At 49.6% G+C, this 27,375-nt stretch overlaps 1 protein-coding gene across 14 annotated transcripts in view; it reads left to right on the top strand.

The window, feature by feature from the left end:
* The window catches only part of PMCA (plasma membrane calcium-transporting ATPase 3), a 359,249-nt gene that overhangs the window by 157,100 nt on the left and 174,774 nt on the right, over positions 1-27,375 (top strand). Inside the window, exon 1 of one of the 14 annotated variants that reach the window (XM_050170525.3) lies at positions 4,080-4,385. The exons of the other annotated variants lie outside the window; for them this stretch is intronic. The gene's annotated coding sequence lies outside the window, so the exon portion shown is untranslated. Of the gene's footprint in view, positions 1-4,079; positions 4,386-27,375 lie in introns of those variants that run through there. 14 annotated transcript variants of the gene reach the window in all.

The following is a 27,375-nucleotide window of genomic DNA, read 5'->3' as shown; positions in this document are numbered from 1 at the left end:
GGAACCTCACGGTGACGCCAACGCCGATGACGGCAACTCGCCAGGAGTGTCCATATAATTGCTCTCGCAATAAAAGTGCTATGTAATTTCTGATCGCGGCGTTTCTCTAATGCGCTGGACTAAGCTTCTAGGAAAAATGGCTTCTGCGCGACATCATATTTTGTGACGAAAAGCGGGAACACAAAACTAAGATGGTGAGCTCAATATGTGCTATCGCATAGATAGAATTAGTTGTCGAGTATGTGTTTAACAACACATAAAGTCTAGGGTCGTCCTAAATAATATTGATAGAGGAGTGTATATAATTTGTAATTGAGTCAGAACGTTGTTAAACTTACCATATTTTCTACATAACAGTGCACTACTAAACAAGGACGTATAGCTAATTTTGGCCAGTACTCCTGAAGCCAAAAAAAGAAAAGAGAAAATCACCGACGATTAAGATACTCCCTAATGCGAAATTTGAGCGCAGCTGTGTACGTATTTTCATTTCGCGATATATTGGCCAGCGTGGACAATCTGTCTCGTGCGGCCCGTTGCAAAGGGAACGAAATGTGACGCGACTGGTTCGCTAATCGGGAGCGGGTGCGATTCACAGCAGCCGCTGCAGACAGACCTCCGCTCATGCAGCGCTTTGTTTCCATACAGACGACGCGCGCTACTCTGGCGCCATCTCGTAGCCATCATTGCCGCAAAGCGCGTGCGCGGCACTACGCTTTTCTTCTCACGCCTTCGCCATACCCTCCTCTTCCGGTTTCCACCTCGCGGTTCCGCTGCACCCTCCTCTTCCGGTTTCCTTCTCGCGCTCTCTTCGCTATCACCGTCCTTCATCTTCCGCTGCGCTCCGCGTTCGCTTTAAAGGGAAGCTGAAAGGTTTTCCAGAAAAAATGAGTGAACATCTGTACATAATGGTTTTCAACCCTCCGAAATCGAATATCGTATCAAAATTGAGCGAAAGAAAGCGCAAATATATTTTATTTCGACGAAACGTGCAGCAGCGGACAGGCCCAGCTCGCGCGTCTCGTTTCCGCCTGTGATTGGTCGGGCGCCTCGTGACGTCAACTCTAGTAAACGACTGCTGCCGCTACACATGAAGCGCGGTGCCAGGTAGTTTGGTGCTGTTTTTCTGAGACGGTAATGGAAAATTTAGAGAGACTGCGTTTTTCTGAGGAGTTCGGCGTTACTCCCTACATGTACGAGCCGATTGCGAAGAGCCGGCCTCTCGAAAAAGCAAACGATTCTGGTGCGAGCAGTGCTTTCGACGCGAACGAAAGCAAAGTCTTGGGATCTCCTCGTGTTGGAAATGCTCTTTGGTGAGTATGTTTTTTGCAAAGCGATGTAGTGATCTCGCCGATCTTTCGCCGATCTAATGAGCTCGTTTCCGGTCAAACAACTGTAGTGTTGTGTTCCTGGATGCCTCCTCGTGGAACGTAAGCGGGGATGCGATCGTCGGCATTTGTGCGCTGTCCAAAGCTGTCGGCAGTCTACAAAGACGGTTTAAACGCGTGAAAAGCTTCCCGGTTCATGCAGTACGTGTAGCGACCTTCATCTGTTGACTACCACGTTGACTACCACTCACGTTGATTACCACTCACGTTGATTACCACGCACGTTGACTACCACTCTATACACACGCAGACGCACCAACAAAGGAATGCAGGGTCGATCGAAGCAGATTACGATGGCACGCACGCAGAAACAAGCGCGGTCAGGCGCGGTCGCGGACGCTGCGAAGGAACGAAACACTAGAGTTGACGTCACAACACCGCGGTTTCCGGTCTCCGCTCGCATCGTCAGCGTCAGCAGCAGCGCGCGGCATTCGACGGGGGGCGGAGCTACAGCGCAATTTCAACCGACGATTACGTCGCTCCTAATTGAAAAAAAAAACCCCCAAAATTTTGCCTACATGGTTTATAAGATTCCCGCATCCGTATATGAGCGTCTTATTGAATTCGACAGACTCTTCAGCTTCCCTTTAATCCTTCGCTGTGTTCGTGCGCTCGGTTACGAGGGAGGACGCTGACACTCGCCGCAGGAACGGCCGCCTAAGAGCTGCGCTCTAAAAATAACGCGTAAGTGTCGCCGTTAAGCGACGTACGAAGCTGAGCTAAGGTCTCTTAGTTAAGCTTCGTAACCGCTTCTGTGCTCAAGGCATGTTTTCGAGCATATCCGGTGTCACATCTTGGCGTTCTCTCCCGTCACACCATGTTACGTTTGGCTTCTCCTCACGCTCTCTCTTCGTACAGTGAAGCACGCTTTGCAGGCCTATTTTTAAACAGCTAGATAGGGGGTAGGATGGATAAGGCGAGCAGTGAAAGCGATCTGTGTTTTTGTAATCTCTCCCCAGAAGATTGAGCATGAGGCAGTGTAAATGAAAAGTTATAGAGAGGTAAGCAGTTTGTGTTTATTAAGTGTCTCAAAACAGGCAAAAAATCCGCAGAAAAGCAAGCTGCAGTTCTTTTTTTCCGTATCGCGGCTCTTGTATTCACTACGCAAGTGAAGGCGACGACTATAGGGTAATGTATTTATTGCGATTTGCATATTTGCCCACTTTTTGTATGCTACAACATTATACTGTTCTGAGCACACGTTCACTAGCTTTATATATCTTCGTATAAACCCCAGAGCGGTGTTTGTATAGGTATGCTATGCATACGATGTCGTTTTAAATGTATTGCTTCAAACTGTCACGACCGTTTAGTACGCGTACTCATTTTTTTCCTGGCTATGCGGCGTTGTACGCTTAGCTGATCTGGTCTCGGTAGGCTGCTGGCGGCCGAGCGAGTGCTCCGGAGAAAGAAAACTTTTTCCGCTTGGTCTGTTCTGGAACCCGAACCTGCCATGTGACATTTCCATCCATCACTGTGGGCTGAGGTGACTCCCCCCAGCGTACGCTTCGAGTCCGGCGACCGCGTTTAAGCTACGGCGATGCCTGGGCGCGCAACTTTTGGAGAAACCAGGAGTGGTAGAGGGCAGAACACGGCTGGAAATGGGCGAATGAGGAAGCAGTCTGGTGTGGATGGATCACTTAGGATGAGTGATGTTAAACGTATAGAAAATAGCACTTGGTCAGATCGGTAATATCTGCTGTCCCAGCGAATTTTTAGGGACCCTGTATTGGATGAGTAATTATTGCAGGTTTATTTACTTCAGAAGAAGCTGTAAGGAGCAGTTCATGCTATGTCAATGTAGCCGTTGTCAGCAGCGCTCTCCTTATCAAAGTGAAATACTGGTCGCAGAGCAGTCGTGATAAATGTAGTACGTGGGGTATATTTTGTTGTTTCACTAAAAGAAAATGCGCGATCACTACGCAAGGCGTCATCGCGATTTACTTGGTAACTTGCGCTGTAATACTTCTCTCTTATATCAGATACTACTGTGTCGACGACAGCCAGAGGGACTCCCGCCCGTCAATGTTACTCCCGCAACCCTTACTTCTAAAAGCTGCACTTCAAATAGCCGCCGTGTCTTGTGAGCACGTGTTCATATTTTTTCTTCGATCTGTATATGTGTATGTCGCCGTTAAGTAGTAGATGAAATATCACTTGGTTAACTGCGGGTGCTAATGGGTGGTTCAGCGTTGGAAACAAGCATTGTGATAATGTAGGCGGGGGGGGGGAGGTCTTAGAGAATTTAGGTTCTGACTGCTCGCCCCGCGGCAACATCGTGCGGCCCCGCCTAATCCGAAACCACCTCCTGCAGCACCGGAACGTTTCCAAGCTCGCTCGGTGCCCCCGAGTCAAGCGTGAGGACTCTTTCCCTGTAGCCAGCCTGAGCCTTATCGTTCGAGTCAGACCGGTGACACAAACTGGCGGCGGGCGATACAGTGGGAAAATCCCGCGCCTGTTCCAGGCGGCAGTGCGCGTGCGGTGGCAGCAGCCGCCCCGGGGATGGCGGTGGTGGAGGCGAGGCGAGGCTTATTTTAACGTTCCTGGGCGCGACTCTCCCCCTCCTCTACTCGGTCGAGAAAAAGGAGGGAGAGAGCGGAGCGGTGAGGGCACCGATCGCTTCGCCCTCTGTCGGCGGCGCGGCGGCGATCCCTCCGTTCCTCGCGCGTATCCCGTCGTGCCCCGGTCGGACAAAGATGGCGGGGCTGGGTGCCCGGGACTGCCGTGCGGACGTCGCCTGGGCGCATCCAGCGCGCCGCGGGCCCCCTTCGGCGGCCAGCTAGGCCCCGCTCACGAGCAGGCCGACGCCCCCCGCGTCCCGCCAGCTACCCCTGGGGCCCCCCCAACCCCCGCGGAGGCACCACGGAAGCCCGCGCTTTTCTCCTGCCCGAGCGACGAGAGCCGCCCCCCTCGTTCCCCCGGAAGAAGCCATTGCGCCCGGGAAGCCTTCTCCAGCAGCAGCAGCAGCGCACGCCGCAGCGCGCAGGCCGAGCTGAGGTGAGAGCCGCGAGCGCCGCGCATGCGCGGCCTCGCGATGCAGCCATGGCTTCCCCCTGCTTCTGTCGGGGGTTTACTGGGCCGGGCCGCATGGGCCCTGCTGTTCGTGCGTGGACCCGCGTTCGGACCGGGCTCTCGCGAAACTACCGGGGCCGGGGCGGTGGTCCCGTCAATACCGCGGTGCTCTACACGCAGGAATGAACAGGGGAGGGTCGTCGCTGTCGTCTCGACGACCGCGCGAGCTGCGCGGAGGGCGTGTGTTTCGTTGAATGCGCTCACGACTTGTATGTCCTCTTGGGAATGAAAGGGCCCCCCGTCCTTGCTTGTCCCGACTCCTCGATCACGATTCTCTCTTTCTTTTTTAACTCGCTCATTCGTCGGGCTACGGTGGTGGGAACCCTAGCAATACACCTCGGTGTCCTTCGCACACGCAGCTGTTGAGGCGCGGATGGTTACACACGAGTTCTGACGATTACGATCCGAGCACGCTGAAAACATCCAGGGCGCCCCGTGTTACGCCCCTGCCTGCACTCGCTTGCGCGGCTCGCGCTTAGCTCGTGACCTGCTCGCTCTTTTCACGGTTCCCTCGGCGACCGCGTGTTCCGCGACGGCATCTCAGCCGTTTCTGTTCGTATTTTCAGTGTTCGCTATGACGTCCTTACGATGCACTTTGTTTTTGTTATGCAGGTTGCGGGAATGTTTTGAAAATTTGGAAAGTGTTTAGCGCTGGCGAACCTAACTTTTTTACACTCGCTAGCATTTCGGCGGCCGACGTTCGCGGTACGTATAGAAAACGCTAGGCCTGATCTTGCCTCGGAGGGCGCAACATTCATTTCAAATCTATAGCAACCTGATTTTCCCGCAAAGTATTGACCGTGCCAGGGCACTATATTTATGCAACTCTGAGACGCGGTTTCTTACTTATTTCATTGCCTAAACGAATAGGACAGGCACGTGCACGCATACGATATCAACAAATACAAATGGATGCGTTATGTGACTTCACTGCGTGTTGACCAGCCATACATAAACAGCACGTCACTGGTTAAATATTCCATTCTTCTGCTGACTTAGGTTCGTATGTACTTCTTCTGCGTAAAAACACTATTTATGTTTCGATGAAAATTTTTGTATCCAGAGTATACGCGATTTGCTGTTTCTTTTTCTTTTTGTTCGAATAACCAACGCCCTAATCTGAAGACATTATCTTGTTCGGTTGTTTGCCTTTGCTTGTGAGGCCATTTATTTGTTTCTGCGTGCGCAGTGTTATCTAATTTATCACCGTCTGTGCAAGGATTACATTGCCGCTTTGTTGTTTTTTATACCTGCTTATCCTTTCTCGGTGAGCATCTTGCTTTGCATGGTTTGCCTAGACATACGTGGGATGCTTCACCTGTATGCTAAGGAGCTTGCGGCAGAGCACGCTTTAGGGCAGAGTACGGATGGTCAATTTGTGCGCGGACAAGCATTTCAGAGTACTCGCTAGAATAACGGGAACAATTAGCGTGAGTTGACACGTTTTTAATACACAACCAAAGCTTCCGAATATCCTTTCCTTTGTAGGTGCCTCTTCGTTCTGATTTGGTAGGAGCTCGAAACATGTAAGACATATTTCCGTTTGCGTTTGCATTTCCTTATAATAATAATAATAATAATAATAATAATAATAATAATAATAATAATAATAATAATAATAATAATATGCACATAAAACTCACATGTTGGAATCTATGGGAAGCTGGAAATTAAAGGCTGTGCAACTAGATGCAATTGGTATAGTTATCTTTATTTTCATCCTGTGCAACACATAGTTTGATTAATTGTTTATGTTTATGCACCGCGCAGGCTATAGTTTTAATTCCGTATGTTTATGTTTAGGCACTGCACCGTTCACAAAATACACCGTAGTGTAAATACCAATTGAGCCTGATGCACTCTGTCATTAGGACGAAGGCGATTTATGACGCTGGTGGAAGAAAGAATGGTGATGACCGGTACACGCACGGATTATGACGAAACTTGTCTCCGTGCATTTAAGGCTTTTGTACCTATTTTTTCACAGTGGTACCACACCCACAGCCAAAGAACGCTTCACTTTAATAATAATTGGAAGAATAAGAAAGTGTTCTCACTACCGTATATCCCGCATATTATACGGCTGGCATGATCTCTTTCCGTATTTTTTTTTCGTATGAAAATATCTGGCGGAAAATATTTACTCGCAATTTTTTTTCGAGCAAGCTGCAATTTTAGACGAGTGGCTTGCTTTCCGAGAGTAATAGAAACTGAATAGCTCAAGGCTGTGGTGTGGTCCGATGTTTTTTTTTTTTCTTTGGGCCCTTCTTTTGGCTCATATTTTCTCGTCGCGTGCTTCGCTTACTTTCATCACGGGGCTTGTTTATTTTCACATCCAGTAAGGGGCACGCTAGCTGGATAAGTACAAGAAAAAGGAAAGAAAGAACGCATTTACAGGATTTTGAGAATCGTGTTATTTTTTTCCCGCTCGCGCTCGAAACCCGACGTCTTCCTTCTCTTTCCCGCTTCTCATTCTTCATCATTTTTCATCACGCGCGTTAAGTAAAGGAAAAGGAAACTGTGGCGAGGCTGCTACTCGTATAAGCAGTTCAGCTTTCCTGTCTCTGCTCGCTACCGAAAGATGGCGCGAACCTGCCCGCCACGCTCCCTCCTATTTCTCAGTTATGGTTCACCTTCCTCGGGAAAAAAAATATTCTTCGTCACCGCTGCCTGGACAAAGCTGGCTCTGTGGGACCGAGGAGATTGTACCTCTAGGTGAGAAGTGTTGAGGCTCGAGGTGGCGTTTGGGCCGGGAATCCACCAAGGCAATTCGACGAGTGCGTCCAGTAGTAGGGAAAAAAAAAAGGTTTATTTTACATTATTTACACTGGCTCCAGATACGGAAGCCCACTGCATTTAGGAGCATATTTAACGTGTGAGTTCACATCAGGACATGTCAGCCCACCCTTCCTCATTGCACGAAAGGTCTCCGGATTTAATACCGTCGTCTTCCCTAGGCGACTAGACTAGGGAATCTGATGACTCTATCGCGGCCAATCACAATTGTCGAATCGGCCGCAATATCCCGCCCATGATATCGCATCGTTCCCCCGAACTCCCCCTCCGTTGTTGCTAAATATGCCCCCGCATATTTAGCAAGCGCGTAGCAATCCGGGAATCCGAGGTTGAAGCCGTTCACATTGTAGCATTCGACATTGGCCCTTTCCATCATTTGTTCAGATTGTCAGGTGCAGGAGGAAGTCTTTGCTTGACCCGTCAACTGTCGGCACCAAAGCTGCGTCGACTTATATATATATATATATATATATATATATATATATATATATATATATATATATATATATATATATATATATATATATATATATATATATATATATAATTGGACTCTCATATTCTTGTCCCCTTCCTGCTTAGCTTTACGCACGTTAAATGTTTTCCTTTCGCGGAAAGTACCAAACAGCGACTGAGCCATAGCTTATCGTATTATTAAGCTCAGCAGTTATAAATAAATTGTGGGGCTTAACGTTCCCGGACTGCAAATTAGATTATGAGGGACACCATAGTGGGCAGCTCCGGAATAATTTTCGCCACGAGGGGTTCTTTAACGTGTCCCCAATGCACAGACATTTTTAGAACTCGGCCTCTATCAAAATTCCAACCGTCGCGACTGGGATTCGAACACATGGATTTGTTCTCAGCAGCGCTATGCCTTAATCACTGAGGCACAATACTCTCACCGTTTCGTGATTAGTATGATTGATTGATTGATTGATTGATTGATTGATTGATTGATTGATTGATTGATTGATTGATCGATCGATTGATTGGTTTGTTGGTTGATTGATTGTTTAGTGGTGCTGGGGCCAGATGTGGCCAAAGAACTTAAGCCTCAAAAAACATTCACAGAGCCGCGCAATATTTTGAGAACTATGGGTGTTGCTTCTTCCTCTTTTCTCTTTAATTGTTTCACTTCTCGCTGCCGGCTTCGTTTAGCTCCTCTTACCACAACCGATATCACGACTGGTAACGCTGATCTTAGCGCTCTCGCATCGTCGATGTCCTCCAGCTGCTAGTTAGGGCGTCAGTTTTAGGGAGCGGAAATTCAGGAGTTAGTTCGCATTTATTCGTTCGTTTGGTTGTGCCGTCGGCCTCGTGGAGTGGCACCGCAACCACTGCCAGTGAGGCAATGCTGATCTTAACGCAGTCGTTTCGTCGATGTACTCGGGTATTTGAACAGAGCGTCGATTCTGTTAAGCGGAGGTCCTAGGCTTAATGCAAGGTTATGTGATTGCTCGTATTTGCTGCTTCACTCTGTTGCGCCGTTGGCTTCATGCATCGCGCCGCGCAGCACAGCCGCCTTTGCGTCAAGTGCTGTAAGATCATAACTTTGTCCTCGAAGGACAAAGTGCACATGTGGAGACGTACAGAAGGAGGGGGAAAGGCAGGGAGGTTAAGCAGAAGCGAAGATATAGTTTGCTACCCTACGCTTGGGAGGTAAGGGAGGGGCAGGTAATGTCACGAAAAAGAAGAGACAGAGATAGAAACCGAGCACAGATACATACCCAGTCACAGTCGGTCACTGTCACTGCATGCAATGACCTAGCACTTGTAGCACTGTAAACATCAGGTCAGGCTACAGCCGCTTGTCCAGTGATGTTGTCTTTAAAAACTGCAACAGTGCCCTCGTCGTCCTCAGCTGCGATGGCTTGTGATGTCATGCATTCTAAAATGGTTTCCTCTGTTAATGGTCTTCACACTGTCGCGATTGCGAGCGATCGTCCCTGTAAATTGTGGTGAGGACAGTCACAGAGAAGGTGTTGAAGAGTACCCTCGCTACCACAGTCATCACACGAGGCGTCGTCAGCCCATCCGATTCGAAAAAGTGCACACGAAATGGCTACAAAAACATTTGGGACGATTTAAGAGATGAAGTGCGGAATGTTTTGTAGGCTACCGACTGGCTGTCAAGAGTCAGTTCCGTGCACCTTCTGCATGCAAACGGCTTTAGGAAACTTTTTGAACCATGATATAATTATCGCAGTTGATTACGCAATCGTCGACCTTCCGAATTAGGTGCCATTTACTGACAGCTTACGAACTTCGAGCGCAATGTAAAGCTGTAATCCCGGCATTTTTTCACTAAAATGTAAGGTCCTAACTCAAGGTCCTAACGCAAGGAAGCCAGAATCACATGAAAGACGGAAAGTCAGTAAAACACTCGCGGTGCCATTGCACAGTTTGACGAGGTTGTCTGACGAAGCGATTGCCGCCGTAAGCGAAGAGACGCCTCCTGTAACACCCTTACTCACACCACCACAATCTTATTTCCCTCTGCGACTTTCGATGCCACAGTAATTTTTTTAACCAGCCGTACACGTACGCTCAACGACTTTCGATTGGCGGTCGGCGCATCCTGCATTGAAGGTGCTTTGGAACGACAAGCCGATTTTAATTCATCCCGGTGAACTCTGCCGGCGAAAAACCTATTTGTTATGGTTAGCTGTATGCGTCCGTTATTACTGCGGGAGTTTAGTTAGGTTTCGGAGACAACAAAACGAAGTTTCACAATCTAATAGTTCATTCCGTGCTAGAACGAGCGTTTTGCGTATGTATATAATGCGGAGGATCTTGGTACTGCTGTTCTTATACGACCTTTGTGCTGCGGTAAGCGCAGCGGTCCAGCGTCCTCGTTTATTGTCTCACATTATGTGGGTAGTACGCGCTTGTGACCTTTGAATAGCTTCGTTTCTTTTGTTATGGAAAAGAGCAATTGTGGTGCCCGCAAGCTGACTTGCTTATATATATATATATATATATATATATATATATATATATATATATATATATATATATATATATATATATATATATATATATATATGGGAAGTGGATTGACTGATTGTTTCTAGCCGTATCGAGAAGTCTCACATTAAGTTCTCTGGTTCGGGAGAAAAGTGTGAAACGTTCGTGTAGCCGGTCGTAGCACAGCTTGAATACCATTACACTAATATTTTACGCGGTCCTAGCGATTTTGTTAACTTTAGCTGTAAGTTAAGGAAGTCAAAGTTGCCGTTTACGACGGCGCTAGTTACACTTGTGTCTTAGTACTTTCGCTTATCGATACCTAGTGCTAATTAATAATCGAAATTGGATAATTTTTGTTATTTAGCGCCCGCATAATGTGAGCACATTTGTTTCGACATGATACAGAGCATGCAGCGTACAGACATTCGTGCAGAAATACCCAATAGTACTCAAGGACCTAATATATCTATATAATGAAGGCAATGCACAATACAGGGAAACAAACCGAATTCCGACCAAATGGCTATGGATGATGGTTAAAAATTACGTTCCGGTTTCGATGCAGAGATTTCGTTTATGAATGTATTAATGTTATACATCTACACTACTCAATCTACATTTAGATCTTAATACAGTGGCGCGGCTGCGTCGTACGTGACCGGGCTACACTTTAATGCGCGAGGTAACTTCACAGCGGAAAGAGGAAAAGTTAAGCGCAGTCGACTTTAAAGCCCTTCTTTCGTTGACCTTACATCTACGCTGTGGGGCGACGGAAAATAAAGCAAATGGGCTGTGCAACATTGGTTGACGGGCAGCAGGCGGTCTGCTGTCCTGGTGATCGGACTAATGAGACAGAACAGCTGCCTGTGGCTGCGAGGCTATGGCGAGGGACGTTGAAGAAGTCGATATGGTAGGCATTGACAGGAATCGGGCTTTATCTTCAGTTCCCGCCGCTAAACTGTAGCGTAATATAAACGAACCCAGCACGGTTCCTGCGTCCTCCTCCTCCCTTCCTCTCTCTTACACTCCCTCCTATAATTTAAAGCACACCGCTGTGAGAAATGACAATAATAATTGAGGAAGCACGTAAAATGGTGGGAGGGGGAAGGGCTTTCAGAGGAGGAGGAGTGAGAAACCGCTCAATTCGACGTCCGAGCTGGCTCTGAGCGCTACGCTATGTTAAAAAAAGAAAACAAAAAGAAAAAAGGGAAGAAAGTAGAGGCAAGAGAAGCCGTTGGCATATTTAGGGCACAGCTTTTTTCTTTCTGGTATTTTTTCTTTCTTTCTGTGCGTACGCGAGACAAAACCAGCGTCGCGTCGATGCACAGTTTACTGAGACATTGAGGAACAGGAGAGAGGGAGGGGAGCAGCGGTGGCCCGCGAGAGAGAGAGAGGGGGGGAGAGCAGTGAGATTTGTCTGAACGGAAATCGATGCATGCATGCGTCGCTGCATTAGGCATACGGCCGCATCGGCAGGGCAGTATAGCACCGGCAACAAGAGAAACCAGCAGGAGAACGCGTGCTGCCGCCGCCGTGGAAGCGGTACGAGCAAAGGAAGCAGCGGAGCTGCAGAGCGATTATTTTTCTGCGAGCACTGCTTTTGTGCGGCCGCATTTAGATCAGTCGGCCCCGCGCTCCTTCCTGCCCGAACCACTCTGCGCCGCTGCCCTTTCGCCGGGAGGAGTCAGCGGTAGCGGCGCTATAGGCCCTTGGACTGCGCACAAGCCGTGTTCTGTCTCTGCAGTTACTTGCGCTTGACGAGAGTACAAACATAGAGGGGGGGGGGGGGGTAAAACGGAGTGCCGTATAGCTCACTCAAGGACCCTATACGTTTGCCTTCCTTCCTTCCTCCCTCCACGCTATATCTTAACCCTTGCACCGCCCGCCCATGCGTTGTGGCCCGTGCTTTCCTGCCGCTGGCGTTGAACGCATACGGCTCGCTTTTGTCTCAAACGCTGGGCACCTCCCTCCCACCACCCTCATTTCCATATAGAGAGAGTCTGGACCCCCGGAGCTCTTGTTCCAGTGTAGGAGCGCAACTCGAGTCGCTTGTGCGAGCGACGGACTCTCTATATGCGATCTCACGCTGCGCTTTCAGTTGCTTTCGCTCTCGAGAGCGTGTTCTATCTCGGGTTCGCCGGATGATCGACGCAAAAAGCTCGCGTAATTGTTTTACGCCGGACCACAGATCTTTTGTTCGCCACCGCGATTGTCTGCGTAATTAGGCGACATTTGCTTTGACGATGGCGAGCTGAGTTGTAGAAACGTTTCGCGTGGAGCTGGGGGCTCCCCCTCTCGTTCAATCCTATAGTTTTCATAGTACCCTCCCTTCCTCACTTGTTTGGCGTGTTCTAGACATGTGCGTATGTCTGTGGTCGATGGACAGCATCGAAGTGACTTCGACTGCATGAGTCTTTGAAAAAGTTCTTAGCGTCAGTTTTGAAATATTCTTTGCGTGTGTTTAAGGCCGTAATTGAGGATTTGGTCGCTGCGTTCGCGACTTGCGTAGGTTCACTCTGACACTTTCTTTATTATCGCCTCGTGGAAGAAGAAAATGATAAACCGTTTTGGTGCTAACTCCTACTTTCCATAAGGCTTCGACAGGGGCTAGTTGGTATGACATCGTCCTGTTTGGTGTGCTATACTGTTATACAAAGGACAAGAAAGGAGAGACTGACACACATGTGCTTCTCTTCTTTTGTCCTTTGTATAACAGTATAGCGCAGTAAGGAGAACGATCCTGCTATCCAGGTGTTTCCTACGAGCACATCATGAAGAAATCATTAATCCTTGTCTACGAGAGCAAACTCTTCTTAGAATTTCAAACCGCTTACATCAGCTCTTATGTTTCTTCGTCGCTTGGGTCAAGTAGCTCTCCGCACTTGCCGAAAGCTGAGGTCGAAGGAGCGAAACTCCGACACTACTTGTTTCTCGGGAGTATCCCAAATGTGGGAATACCGCTCTTCCAGTTTGGTCACTCTTTCTAGATCGATCTGGCCTATAGAAGAGCTCCAGTAATACATCGCTGATAACTTCCAATATTTTGCGTGAATTGACGTGACATCATCTGATGCCACATGTTCGGAGCGGAGAAACGGATAAATGAAAAAGGTGAAGAGAAGGCAGGGAAATATTTATTAGAAAAGTGTTTGCTTGGCTATCACCCTGTTGGTGAAGGAGATATATGAGTAGGAAGATAAGGAAGGGGACGCCAGTAATGTTTGACGCGAGTATCTTTCATTTCGCCGTAACATTTCTAACGGAAGCGTTGACGTTTTTAGGTGGCTTCACACCACGTGATGTTCGGGCTTGGGAGTTACATGTGAGTCCACAGGGACGCGAACTGCCATGGACAATGTCGTCTTTCATCGCGGACACTGAACCTTAAAAAAACAACAGTGTCGCCTTCTTTTTCCCCGAGCGAATGATAACGCCTTCCTTCGTTGGATGAAGTAGTACATGCGCATGGCTCGACAAAGGTCAAGTGATGATGACGGTGCAAGGAAGGCCGCCGACTTTTTGTTTATATGTGTAGCACGCCCGATTGCTGCTTGTAGCTGTTCGTGCGCTTCCCACGATGCGCAGTAATCCTTCCGCATTTATCTGCTGCCTCAGAAAGGCGGCGCCGCGCTGGAGCAATTGCCGCCTATTCTACCAAGGCTAGATCCGCCCACGGCCAATTCCACCACCACCACCATCGCAGCCACTAGGCCGCAAGCTGCTCACCTGAAGCAATCCGTGCACATCCTCTGCGCGGCGATTGGGCCACGAACGCGGAAATCACAGCGGACGACGCCCAGCTCCGGCCGGCCCGCCGTTATCTTCGTCGCGCAGCGCCTTTCACTGAACGCCTTGCTGCGCTTTTATCTTCGTCTTTCTTCGCGCCTCGTTGTCCACGTTCCCGGCGACTACGATCTGGTGCGCTGTGTTTCACTTACGGCTTCCGAGTTGCGCGAAGTACAGGCAGGGGAAAGGCGTGCAAAGGGAAAGGCCACAGTATAGGCTACCGAAGCGCTGACTCGCCGTTACCACCTCAGCCTCCCCTCCCCCTCTCTCCCCCCTTTCGGTCGATTGATTGTCGCCGGCCCCGGGGTCGCGCGGACGCTTTGGGCTCCCGGGCGTTGTCGCCCGGCGTCGGCTGGCATTCCGCGAACCTCGCCACCGTCGGCGACGTCGATGCTCGGACGTCCCTGATGCCCCCCGCCCCCTTCTCCTCCGCTGGACTCTTCCCTCCCTCCTTCTTCTTTCCATGTCCTCGGTCCCTAACTCGCCTCACACTCGATTAAGCGCGCGCTGGTCGCTCTCATTATCTCCACGCCTTCTTCGACTGTGGGCCTTCGCTTCCACCGTTCTTCCTTTTTTTTTTTTTTTGTTCCTTCGCCTCAAGCCTACCGGACCTGTCAGATAGCTTGATTCGGCGCCCGCGGTCTTCTTCGATTGAGATCACAGGCTCAGTGTTCGCCCCCACAGTCCCTTTCCTCGTCTACGCCGCACACCCGCCGCCTCCTCTCCTAGCTAACATTTTCTATTCTTGCTGGCGGTGCGTTGCGTCTATCGCACGTTGCTCTGCATGCTCGGTACTTCGCGCGCTTGAAGCACCTGTCGCCCAGATGCTGGGTTCTAACATGCCAACTTCGACTGCGCCGAAGACTGAGCCATACTTCGGGAAGGACTGGAAGAGAGTGATAGAGCATGAAATGTTTGCGAGTAGTGCGACGTAAATGCGACTTCCCACGATGTGTGCTTACAGGGGACGGAATATTTGCCCACAAAAATATAGCGCATTACAACGTGGTCGCGAGGTTCGCTCAAGTTATTGCTGTTACTCTCGGCTGACACATCGGCAGTTAGCGTCAATTTTTTTATGCGAATTCAACTTGCGGCGTCCCTGAGTCTGCTGCGAAAGTTTCGATGTTTCATCGCAAAGCCCTGCTATCGCTGACTTAAGAATGTCACCAAGCAACAGTCGCTGTTATAAAAACCATGCAATACAAGTGTCTGTTTCGACGTGAAATAATGGCTATTTTTTGAACTTTTTTTCAGTCGCCGCCACGTCGTTATCGCGATGATCGAACTCGATTAGCCAGGACAGAACGAGCAATTTTGAAGACTGGCAAGGTTATGAACAGGTCTAGTTGGCGATACTTCACAGATAAGCGCGCTGGTTGTAGCACTGAGTGACTGAGATAAACGCAACTAGCTGACGTAAAACGTCTCTTTTCTGTCTACTAGTTGCAGTTGCCCGCGTCTCTTTGCACTACAAGCAGTGCACACTTTGCCATAAAGATTTTGAAGACGAAATTCCTGTGTAGCGCGCCTCTAGTGGACAGACCGCATAGCGTAGAAATCTGACAGTTGTGTAGAGTGTGGAATATACCAAAATCAAATGCACGAATTTTTGTTGTACTTTTTTTTTTCGTGCATCAAATATTGAGAAAACGTATCCGAGTGCGTTGTCTTTGAACAGACCGCTATGGTATTCTCCCCTGTCACACTTGGGCGACTCATTGCTCGTAGGCGCTAACATTGGTGCCCAGTCGACCACAGAAACGAAAAATAAAAAGGGAGACAGATAGAGAGTGAAGAACTGTGGTGTTCACACTTGTCTGCTTGGGTTTTTACTCTAAGTCGCGGAGCATCTGCCGTTCTCTCACCTCTCTTTTCGTTCTTTGCTTAGAAGGGCAACGGAAGAACATTAGCGCGGCGCTAGATAAACATAACTGCCCCGGCATTAGTGTTTCTTTTCTTGGGAGAGTGCTTTTATCGACCCGTTTCCTTCTTTTCTTTTCTTTTTTAGTTTCGTCGTTTTGTTTAGCTTGTTCCTAGATTCCTTCTCTGGAAACGATCGTGACTTGTCGAAGCTAGACTTCCTTCATGGACTACGACGCCCTGTTTCTTTCAACTCTTTCTCCGTTTGGTCTATTTTATAGTGCTCCCTGTTTAGGTACATTCGTGTCGTCATCGCCTCCTGAGACCTGAATATAGCTATGGGACATAATCACTCTTTCCAGCTGGTTTTTATTATCTACTTGTATGTTACAAACGTGAAAGGCATTTTTCTTTTTCAAATTTATATACAACGGTTAGATGCCAAAAGACTCATCTCCATGTAAGTGGAAGAAGTAACCATCTTCTCATGTTTACTATGGTAAAAGCTACATTTTATTGCTTAAACGCTATTGCCTAAACGCTAAATGCTTCAGTGTAGATCCAAGAGGGCAGCTAGACGAGTATAATCAGCTTCATGCGTCGGCTGCAACGAAAATAAAATAATTGCTTTTAAGCAGTACTCCACGCTGTGCGGTCGTTGCAGAACGCCAGCTCTTGAGACGGTGACGAAACTAAGAAAATGAGATATAAAAAAAATTACCGACGATTACGATATTACGATATGCAGAAGGGCTCGGCCTCTCTGTCCCGACGTGGGAGCGGCCCGCATCTGTCCCAGACTGATCCCTAAGGACCTAAATAAAGTTCATACCATACCATACTGTACTCCTTAATGCGAAATTTGAGCTCAGCCCTGGACGTGTTTTCATTTCGCGATACATTGGCTGGCGCGGACAATCTGTCTCGTGTGGCACGTTGCAAGGGGAGCGAAGTGTGGCGCGACTGCCTCGCTAACTGGAGGTCGCGAGAGGCAGCGCGTGGGTGACGCGTGGGCGCCATTCACAGCAGCCGCCGCAGAAGGGCCTCCCAGTCAACACACACTACTCTGGCGCCATCTCGTAGCCATCGTCACCGCGCTACGCCTTTCTCCTTTTCTCCTTCTCCTTTTCCCCTTCTCCTTTACCCCTTCTCCTTTTCCATCTCATAGTTCTGCTGCACCCTCCTCCTCCGCTTCTGCTCGCGTCTTTCATCTCTCGCTGCGCTCCGCGTTCGCTCCTTCATCCTTTTCTCCTTCGCTTGGTTATGCCGGTGCTCGCCGCAGGAACCGGCGCCTAAGACCTGAGCTCTAAAAAGACAGGAAGATAGTGCGTTTGTGTGGGACATGGTGTTGTGCGTGTAACCATGCGTGTTCCTTGCCTGCCAAAGATTGCCGTATTTCTCTTTTCCCGACCGTGCCCAATTTGCGGTTCATGTATGAGAGATAGGTAGGAGCCCTTGAAATTAGGGACAAAAATATATGCGATATAGAAAGCAAGAAGAGGGAGGAGAGAGCGCAAATGGGGAAGAACACCCATTGTTGCTTCCCCCACTAACTGGCGCAGTTTGGGGCCCTCCCTTCTCCTGCACACTAGCTGTTTTTTTATTTCATTATTATACTACACCTGCGCCTAATATCATTTCTAGCCCTCTCGTTTCTGTTTCTCCATTCCCGAAGGGCCTGATGCGTCAGCGAGAGACCTGCGGTTCCGTTTCAGTGAAATAAACGTTTCCAACAACAAGTTGCTACCCCACGTACTTCCCGCTACGTCGACGTTTCTGTATCCCTCTCGCCTTTGCGGTTTTCTCTTCGCCTTCGGTACCTCTCCGACCTTTCTGCCGTCTTTTTTTGCGTGCCGCTTAAGCTAAATCATAGCAAAAGAAAAGAAAAAATGCCACATGGGGAGATGGTCGCGCGAAGCGACCTTTCGCTGCGCGCATCACTCTCCTTCGCGGGTCGGGCCACGTACGCGCCTGGACGCACGGGCTCGACCCCATGGTTGCTTTCCTCGCTGAACACCGTTTCTCTCGCGCCTGTTCGCTCGCTCGCTGCGCCGTTAGCGTCGTCCGCGGCCTTCGGCGGCTCGCGCTGGGCGTGTCCGCGATCCCGTCAGCGAGAGAACCCCGTCGCACGCAACGGGGTCAGCGCCGAAAGCAGCAGCAGCAGCAGCTAGAGGGGGCGGCAAGCAACGGCACACCTCGCTATCGCCCGCGTGAGACCCGCGAACTAGCTGGAACGGCAGCAAAGGCGCGCCGCGTAATTACTGTAATGAAGCGTTAACCCTGCGCGGCGCTGTTCCGTGCTCCCCCCTTTCTCCTCGTAATCCGCGCGCCCGCGAGTGCACTTCCCCGCTCGACACGCGAAGCGACCCTCCTGACCCTTCGCCCCCGATACTTCCCCCGACTCCTGCGCTCCCCTGTATTCGCTGCTTTCTCCTTCCTTCTTCGGTGTTCGACACTCCTCTGCTGCGTGTGGTTCGAACCGAGGGTGCGAATCCTGTTTGCGTTGCGGGCGACGGATAGAAGAGCTCACGTTGCCGCGCGTTGGTTCGGTTTGCCAGCAGTATCGCTTTACATGCGCCACGCGTGACCGAGCTCAGTGACATGTCATATCTTTCCTGCGCGTTCGTTGAGGGAAACATAGATGCGTTTATTTCAGGGCGACAGTTGCGCGTCGCATGCGCTAGCGCATTACCCTAATGCGATGCGAGATGCGTCGGTGTTTACGCTTAGCGCGTCATGTCGTCCTGGCGGTTCGCGCCGTCCCTTGTTGGCTTTAGGAAATGCAAGATCGTATTGCGCGTTCCTATAGGGAACGTTTGTGGACGCAGCGTCCTTCTTGCTTTTTCTCTCATTCCTCCCTTATTCGATGCGATGCGCCAACCGTCTACGTCAGTTTACTGAAATCGACTTCCCGTTCGACCCACTTCCACGCATTAAGGCGATGCGCTCCTGTATCACTCATGCTAACGCAGATGGTGCTGAACACAATATTCTTGTTTACAAGGCTGTCCTGCGCCTTTTTGTTTCTGCACTTCTGGTTAGGTGGTCCCCTTTATGATCGCCTGATATCGGCGTTCTACGACAAGGTACGAGTCTTTCATGTCAAGGGCTTGACGAAAACTCGTCCGGCCGAGATTTGTCGTTATCAAATCATTGTCAATCGTTGAATCTGATACCCGTGCGCAAGTGCGCATAAGTCGTCTTCTCCTTCGGTAGGCTGCAGACTTGACACGCAGTCTGTGGTGACGTTCCGAGCTGACCTCAGTGAAAACTCTTTTGTGACAAGACGTGGTGAAAGTTGTGAAAGTTTATCATGCAAAAAAAGAAAGAAAGAATACGAGCGCGCGCCCGCACACGCACATGCACACGCACACACACTCGCTTGCTTGCGCACCCACTCACTCTTTCTCTCTTTCTCACGCGCACGCACAGAAGCAAAACAGGTCCTCTGACCTTTCTGAAAATACGCGACGAGAGTTCAAAAATGCGCGAGCTTTGCCGATTACCCAGTAGTTCCCACCGACTCAAATAGAACGGCTCGAACTCCGCTTTCTTGTCAGCGGAGTGCTTGAAACAAAATCTGCGCCGCCTCCCGCGTCGTCACTTGCCACGCATGAGTGACTCGCCACTTTTCTTATTGCAAGCGCTCCTTTTCCTCTGGTTTCTTTTGCACTTCGATCGGTCGTTGGCTGTATCTGCTTTGCACTGCATCGTTTGGGAGAACTGGCTGATAAGGTCGCCAGAGAGAGCGAAAAAATAAAAAGTAAAATAAATAAGCGAAACGAAAGCGCAACACACAGCACTGGAGGTAATGACGCGTCACCGACTGCTTCCCAGCATTGTTCTGCTGAGTTTCTTTTTTTTTTTTTCTTTGTGAAGCGTCTCCCACGTCTGGGAATCGCGGGGGGAGTCCCGCTAGATTCGTGAAAAGTGAGCAATGCGTGGTCGCGACCCAGAACCGCTTCGCAGGATTTCGAGAGTCTGCAAACCGACTCTTGAGATAACTGGCGTTCTATCTGACAGCTGAGTAGCTGATGGTGTGCATTTGCCAAGAACGAAACCGTAACGGGACGAAAGTGGAGCTTGGGACTTGCGCTACGAACCAGATTATGCCATAGTTAGTGGAGCATTTTTTAAGTAAGAGATATTGCAGGTACATCGAAGGTGTTGCAAAAGGAATGAAAAGAAGGAAGGTACAACTTTTATGTGAAAATTTTTCGATAGGAAAAAAAAAAAATCAGTTGTCTAATTTTTTGACTCCGTGCGCAGAACGTATACACTCATCTTAATTGAAAATACCAATCCGCATTCGAGGCGCCCCCCTTGCATCGGTTAAAACACGTTGACGGGCTAGTTGGTTTGAATCCAGGATAGAATGTGTAAGCGCGACTGAAAGAGGACGTAAAAAGAGACAGACACACATCAACAGCGCTACTTTTCGTTTGGATAATTCATATAAAACGAACGCATGTTCTACTCAACATCGCAAACAATTTGTAACCTTCACTCAAAACCTCAAACACAGGATCAATCTCTGACACTTGCGTGAAGTGTTGTGCGTGTACTTGTGCGGAGGTGAACATTAGCTTCTTACAATTATTTGGCTTACACTGGAAATAAAGCTTATCGTTCCTATCGACATTTTCTCTGAAGACAGTTTGTATGACGAGGTTGTGTTTTATACCACAGCGCCCATGAACTTACTTTCCTTAACACGGATGCATATGGGTCGTTTTCTCCTGGTTTGGTCTTCTTTCTTTGTTTACATTAACTTAGCTTTTTTTTGTAGATTTAGTATGTGTGCTCGTGGTATCTGTGTGCATATTTGTGGGGAAATGTGCAGTTACAGTTTGTTGATTGCCCATTGGGATAACCGGCTTGATAATGTTGCCTACCTCCCCAGTTGTCTGTGGTTATTAAACAACATCAAGGCTGCCTAGAAACGTGCTTTCGCCAGTCCCTTCTTTATTTTTTCGATCTTTATTTCGCCCAGTCGATGCGAGAAGGGGGGGTGGGGTGCCTGAACTACTTAAGGTATGACGATTGCTCAAAGCAACAAAGCGACGTTTTGCGCTTGTTCAGGACTGCGATCGTCTCAAGTGCCTCTGGCGTGAGCGCTCTATCCACAGTTACAGCGCCCTCTATAAAACGAGCGTCGATGTTCTAAATTCAAGATCCAACACAGCTTTATTGGGGCATATAGCCGATTGAACGCATTGCGCGCACAGTTAAATTAATATTTAACGCCTCTCTCTCCAGCCGTGCACTTCCTGGTTAAAAAGAAAATCATAAAGCAGCCTAGGAGGGGCAGTACAATAAAGCATTAACCGCAGCACATCGCCGTACAATACGTTATTGTTATCCAAATGTAGATGGCGAGAAAACAGAGCAATAAGAGCAACAACCAGTGAAGAAAGAAAGAAAAAAGAATATTGAGCTATAAAATGTCAATGTTAACACTCTTCCAATGGGCTGCTGCGTGCTTTCGTAAGCGCCCTCGTGCAAGCCGTGTCCGACCTGAGTGACGCAATATTTGCCGTCCTTGCACTCTTGGAAAGCGCCGCGCTGCGTGCCGCGTGGAGCACACACATCCTGGCAAGCTGGCGGCGGCGACGAAGCAGCGCCTCGCCCGTTCCTGGATTGGGTTGGAGGGCGGTGTTTCGGGGGGGGGGGGGGGGGGGTGCGGGTTGGCGGCGGTATTAACCGGGAGAAGGGTAACAGGCGTCCCGTGGGCCTTCAGCCCGAGCAGCGGGCGCACGGCGCGCGCTGCTATATTTACCCAACAAAAGGCGTGCGGAGAGGCAGTTCTTGGGAGGCCGAACGCGCGCTGCCTGCTTTCCATTCCCCCGGCCCTCTTCCCTTTCGGCTGCGGTCGCCTCGACGGCGGCGTTGCACGAGGAGGAAGGCTGCCCTGCGTCCTCGCTTCTGATGAGGAAGAGGCTGGAGCGCGCGACGTCGTCTGGGGATGACGTCATCGTTGTCTTCTCTCCCTCGAGCGTTGGGAGGGGAAAAAAGAAATGAAATAAGGCCGCTTCGTCAGGTCGAGCCGTGGCCCGGCGTCCCCGGCTGAGGAAAGGTTAAAGTTGAACGCGTTCCCGTCTTCCTGCCCGCCCGGGTCCCTCGGTCGGTCGGTCGTTCGGCCCCGGAGTGTTTTGGTGGGGCCACCGCTGAGAGAGGGCGGCAACGAGGCGGAAATGGTGAATGGAGAGAGAGAAAGGGCTTTGAGAAACGGCTGCCCCGCACTGCTGCCAGCGCGTGCGTGAAAGTCCGCCGCTCCGGCATCGATTAGTCGCTCGCCGTCTAAGACAGCTAACGGATCGGCCTCTTCGCCGGCCTGCCCGAATAGGAAAGCGAGTGCACGCGTTCGCGAGAGGAAAAGGAGCGAAACCGGAGGAATGCGGCGCTTGCGCCCGTTCGGCGACACCTCGTCGATATTCCGCACCTGACTCAAGCGGCTAGAAAGGTTTAGAACGCAAGAAAGTTTCCAGAGAATCGAGAGAGTCGTTCTCTCGAGTCAGCGTGCATCTCTGACATTGCTGCGTGTGTTTTTAATAATTTCTTATGTCGTGTAAGCAAAAATTATCTAAGGAAAGTAAGTCTACGGGAAGGTCCTTAATAAAACGGAAAGTTGAAACTAGCTAGGTGGTTGACACTAATCATGATGGTAAGTATAGCGCGACGAAAACGGCACTCGAGATGGAAAGGTGGGCACACACGACGCGCTTTATGTATGTGTGTGTGTGTGTCCCTTCGTTTATGTGTGCTGTTCTCGTCTCGCTATACTTACCATTGTCCTTATGCAAGGTCGTGGCGCGTGGGACGGAAACGCGCCCGTCTCTTGCTCCGTTAGACAGCAGTGCGCCGTGTAAAATTTTGATTTGCACTGCATCGAGTCATGCTTAATAATAATAATATTTGGGGTTTTACGTGCCAAAACCACTTTCTGATTATGAGGCACGCCGTAGTGGAGGACTCCGGAAATTTTGACCACCTGGGGTTCTTTAACGTGCACCTAAATCTAAGCACACGGGTGTTTTCGCATTTCGCCCCCATCGAAATGCGGCCGCCGTGGCCGGGATTCGATCCCGCGACCTCGTGCTCAGCAGCCCAACACCATAGCCACTGAGCAACCACGGCGGGTCGAGTCATGCTTAATGAAGGCCTTGTTTGCATTCTGTTGCATTTGTAGCTCTCGTTTGACACTGCTTTAATAAACGCCTAATATTTATTAATAGTCGTATTATTCCTTATTAATAGTCGTATTAGTTCATAATTGCGTCATTGGGCGTGCCCGCTTCTATCGTTATGACCTATCGGCCGCGCATTCTCTCACATCTTTTTTTTGTGTTATTTCCGTTTTCTCGTTCTATTTCTGGCGCATACAGACCGGCTAAGCTGTACGTGTATATGACTGATTGAAGTTTCATCTTTTCCTTCCTGTGTCCTGCTCCTTGGCACAGACCTTCGGAATAGACGTATAATAATGATAAGTGACGTCACCGAAATAAGTGACGTCACCATGTGGCACTAATGCAGACTGGTGCGCACGCTAAACGCACGGTTTGTCAAGTAAGGATGACCCAGACAAGGTGTGTAATAGAGGGAACAGAAAAAAAAACGCGCTTAAACGAACGTGTTTACTGACTTTTAAAGGAAGCCTTAGTATTGCATAATTAGCACAGCGTTATAACGTCGATATTATGGTCACATGCAAGGAAGTTGTCATATGACGTGCATAACAGCCATCGTGACTTCAGCTTCATCATAACTACTTTGTCGCTCACAGACAGACCCCAAAGCAGAACCTTATGTGCAAATTTTGTTCTTTTGCCAACCTACTTTGAACATGTGCTGGTCGTAGTCTTGACACATCCAGATGGCCGTGTGCGATGCCCTTTGTAACAGTTCCAGGTTGCATTACGAAACGTGCATGTGTATCCCAATATTTAGAAATTGTTCGTCTGTTTCATCGCATCCTTGTGGTGAGTATATCGGGCTTACTGCGATGTGATTTATCCGAGCGACAATGCTTCGCGTGCTGTCAGGATTATGCTGACCTTTATAGTATGGCCATTTTCTTGTAGCAGTGCTCTTAATTTTACGTTTAACGCAAATGAGTGAGCAAGGCTGGCTTCTACACGATTACTAATGATTGTACATTCTACATACGTGAACATATAAATTTTCGCTCGATGCTATACTGCTCTGGCAAAGAGGTGACCACCACATTGCACTTATTTCCGGCCTATTTCAGACGTGACGTCGGCCCATCAGCGTTACGCTACGCGTTGGTTACGGTGTAATCAATGAAGACTGGCTTTCGACCCCTAAGTCTTACCAACAAAGCAACGTGGGCCTCACATTTGAGCCGTCTTTACATTTGTGGACGTCGCGCGACGTGCTGCAGACGCAGCGGCCTCCCGTCGGAAATACGTTAGGAATGCGTTCCGTGCGATTTTCACACGTCCTGACGTCGTTTTCTAGACGCGTCGTTTCACCGAGGCGTGCACGCGTTGCCGTCTGTACAATTGACGCCTGCTCGGAACTGGCGCCGAGAGAAAGAGCATCGTGAGAAAAAATGGAAGAAAGGACGGGCGCCGACTTCGTGCCGATCCGGCGGTGCGCATAAATATAACCGCCAACTGTCGACCCCCTCTCGCTCTCTCTCCATCTCTCTCTCAGTCTGCCTGTCTGCATCTCTCTTTCCCGCACATGTTGTCGCCACAAGGAAGACTGGAGGATACTCTGGCCAGGTAGCGCAAAGCAGCAGCAAGCGAAGCCGACGTCGGCGGTCTGATCGTCGTCTGGGGCGTGACGTCACTACTGGGTGGAGAGGCTGTAGGCGAGAGTAGGCACGCGCGACCTTTTAGCGCGCACGTTCACTTTGCTACACCGTCGTTGCCCCCTTTCCACCCTCCCACCTGCCGCAGCGCGCAGAGCAAGCGCAGATAAAGGTTAAAGTTGAACTCCTTTCGCGTGGACGAAGCGGCGTTACGTGTCAAAGAGGAGGCAGACGCTCGGCGTCGGGTCTCTGAATGACCCGGCTGGTTCGCTCGGCACGTAAGGCTTCCCGGCCGCGCGGTGAAGCGAAATGCTGACCTCGCTCTCGGTCGTCGCCACGCTTTCCTCGCATTCAAGTCCTGAACGGCGTCCCCGTGTCACGCAGCCGTTGCTCTCGAGTGGGAAGGCGTTGACTGCGAGCTGCCTTCGAGAGCAGGCTATGTGCGCGGGCCAGCGCGTCTGACGCCGTCGCCCGTCTCTCTCTTCGAGCCAGGCAGGCTTTGAGGGCGCGGAGGTGGGAATTGCGGGGAGCTCAGCGCCGAACGGTACGGATGCCAGTGACGTTCGGGCGCGTTTCGCAAGAATCGACGTGGTTATTGTAGGTGCGCGTGTGCGGCCAAAGGATTCTGCGAAGATTGGGATCGAAGCCCCCTCTTTTCTGGAAAGGAAATTGCGCGCGAATGCGTGTCGTTAGTTTCTCGGTGCTCGAGCGTTTGCGCACGCAGAAATTCATAATTGCGGCTGCGCCTTAAAGAGCGGTGGCTCCGGCGCGCTGAGTCGCGTACCTCAGGACCTTATTAAAGTTTTGCATCCATCCATCCATCCGGTCGGTTCGTGTTATCGCTGAGCAGACGCGCGTTAGTGGACTAAGCGCCTGGAGTGAGGTTATTACTTTGTTGAGAAGGAAGGTCGCAAGTCCGATTCCTTGCAGTAGCGTTTACATTGCGGTGTAAACTGAATGCAAAAAAATATTCGAATTCTGATAATTAATCAAATTCTGGGGTTCCTGCGTGCCGAAACCGCGATCATGTTATAAGGCACGTCGTATCGTGCATTAAAGAACCCAAGGAAGCCAACATCCAGAGCACCCTGCTCTCTTTCACGAGTTCAGATGTCGCTTTGTTGCTTTCAGACGTTAAATATATATATATATATATATATATATATATATATATATATATATATATATATATATAGATAGATAGATAGATAGATAGATAGATAGATAGATAGATAGATAGAGAGAGAGAGAGAGAGTCCTAGATTTTTATTGCAGGCTCTTTCTATAGCTTCGCAGATCATGGGCCTGCACAATTGGTGTACTACACTTCGGGCTGCGCCGTTTCTGTTCTTGTTCCCATTCCCACTTGAACCCCAGCCAGAGAGCGCAAACAAAGCGTCACCGTGTGACACGACGCCGCTTTTGGCGGGGCATCTCTTTCCCCGGCCGGCAAAACAACCGGCGGATTGCATCGCACCGCAGCTGCAGCTTCCTGACGACGAACGTCCTAACAAGCGGACACCTAGCTTCCTTTCAGCTTGGACTGTTTTCTTTGGCTTCCGCCTTCGCACCTCGCAAGAACAGCTGCACCCCCTTCGCTCTCCCAACCATAGAAGAAGGATACGCCGCCGGCCACAGTGGTGGGCGAGCTCGTTGCGTAGTCAGCTGCAGGCTGAAGTGGCTACGAAAACAGTGGAAACGCGCGATGCTCTCTGTTGAATGAAGAGTTGCGATGGCGCTGATAGCGTGTCTTGAGTAGGAGATCGCTGGGCCAGAAATAGAAGTGTGCGATATTATCGAACGAACGTGCCCCTTGCGTTATTCTGTTATCGGTTTTCTTGGCCATTATCTCTCATGAGTGAACAGGCGTTGTGCCCCTCCTGAATACAACACCAACAACAATATTAATAATAATTGCTGGAGTATATACGCACTCTATCTGCACCAAAAGCTCCAGCGTCGGGCTAGCTTAGGAGGACATTGCGGACAGACACATGGAAGGTTTTCCGCCAACTGCGCTATGGCACAAATGACTCCAAAAACAAAAACCACGAAACAAGTACTGGTTATGGTAACGTCATGTTATAGTAATCAAATTCCCGGTTACCGCTTCGGAAATTCGGCGAAGGCCGGGTGTGCACAAACGACAGCACGCCTAAATATTGAAGCCATTCACATTGTCGTCTGTGATAGTCGATATGGAACTTCGGGACGTAGAAATAAGTTGTCAGGTTTCACTGGTCTCCCGCACTGTATCTAACAGAGATCGTTGAGTTTCAAGTTCCCTTTGAAAAAGAAAGTAAATAAATAATAATATCAAAAATAAAATGGTCTTCAATCCATGCTGTTAAAGTGGTTGGATAGCGAAGCTGTAAATGACAACTAGAACGGTTACCCAATGCGACGTAGGTTGAAATTATTCACGTGTCGGCATTCACATGCACGTTACCTAATTATTAGCCTAAGACGTTTTGACGGCCTGCGACTTGTCTTGCGCCGCAACTTCGTACACCTACACAGAGTGGGCCAGAGAGAAGAGAAGTTCGCCGCGCCTCGGCACTGTATTCACGTTGCTCTTCAGGAGCCCTGACTACAGGTGGGCTTCCCATAGCACTGTCACAACACAAATCACTTGCTAGGCGGGTTCTTCTTTTACGTGCGAAAGTGTAGCTACGTCACTCCCTGCTTCGTATGCTACGGTCAAGCTGCCGTCGC

This window comes from Dermacentor andersoni, chromosome 6, assembly GCF_023375885.2.
Source record: "Dermacentor andersoni chromosome 6, qqDerAnde1_hic_scaffold, whole genome shotgun sequence".
NCBI lineage: Eukaryota > Metazoa > Arthropoda > Arachnida > Ixodida > Ixodidae > Dermacentor > Dermacentor andersoni.
The sequence above is the reverse complement of the archived record's forward strand: the minus strand, read 5'-3'. Positions and strand labels throughout refer to the sequence as shown.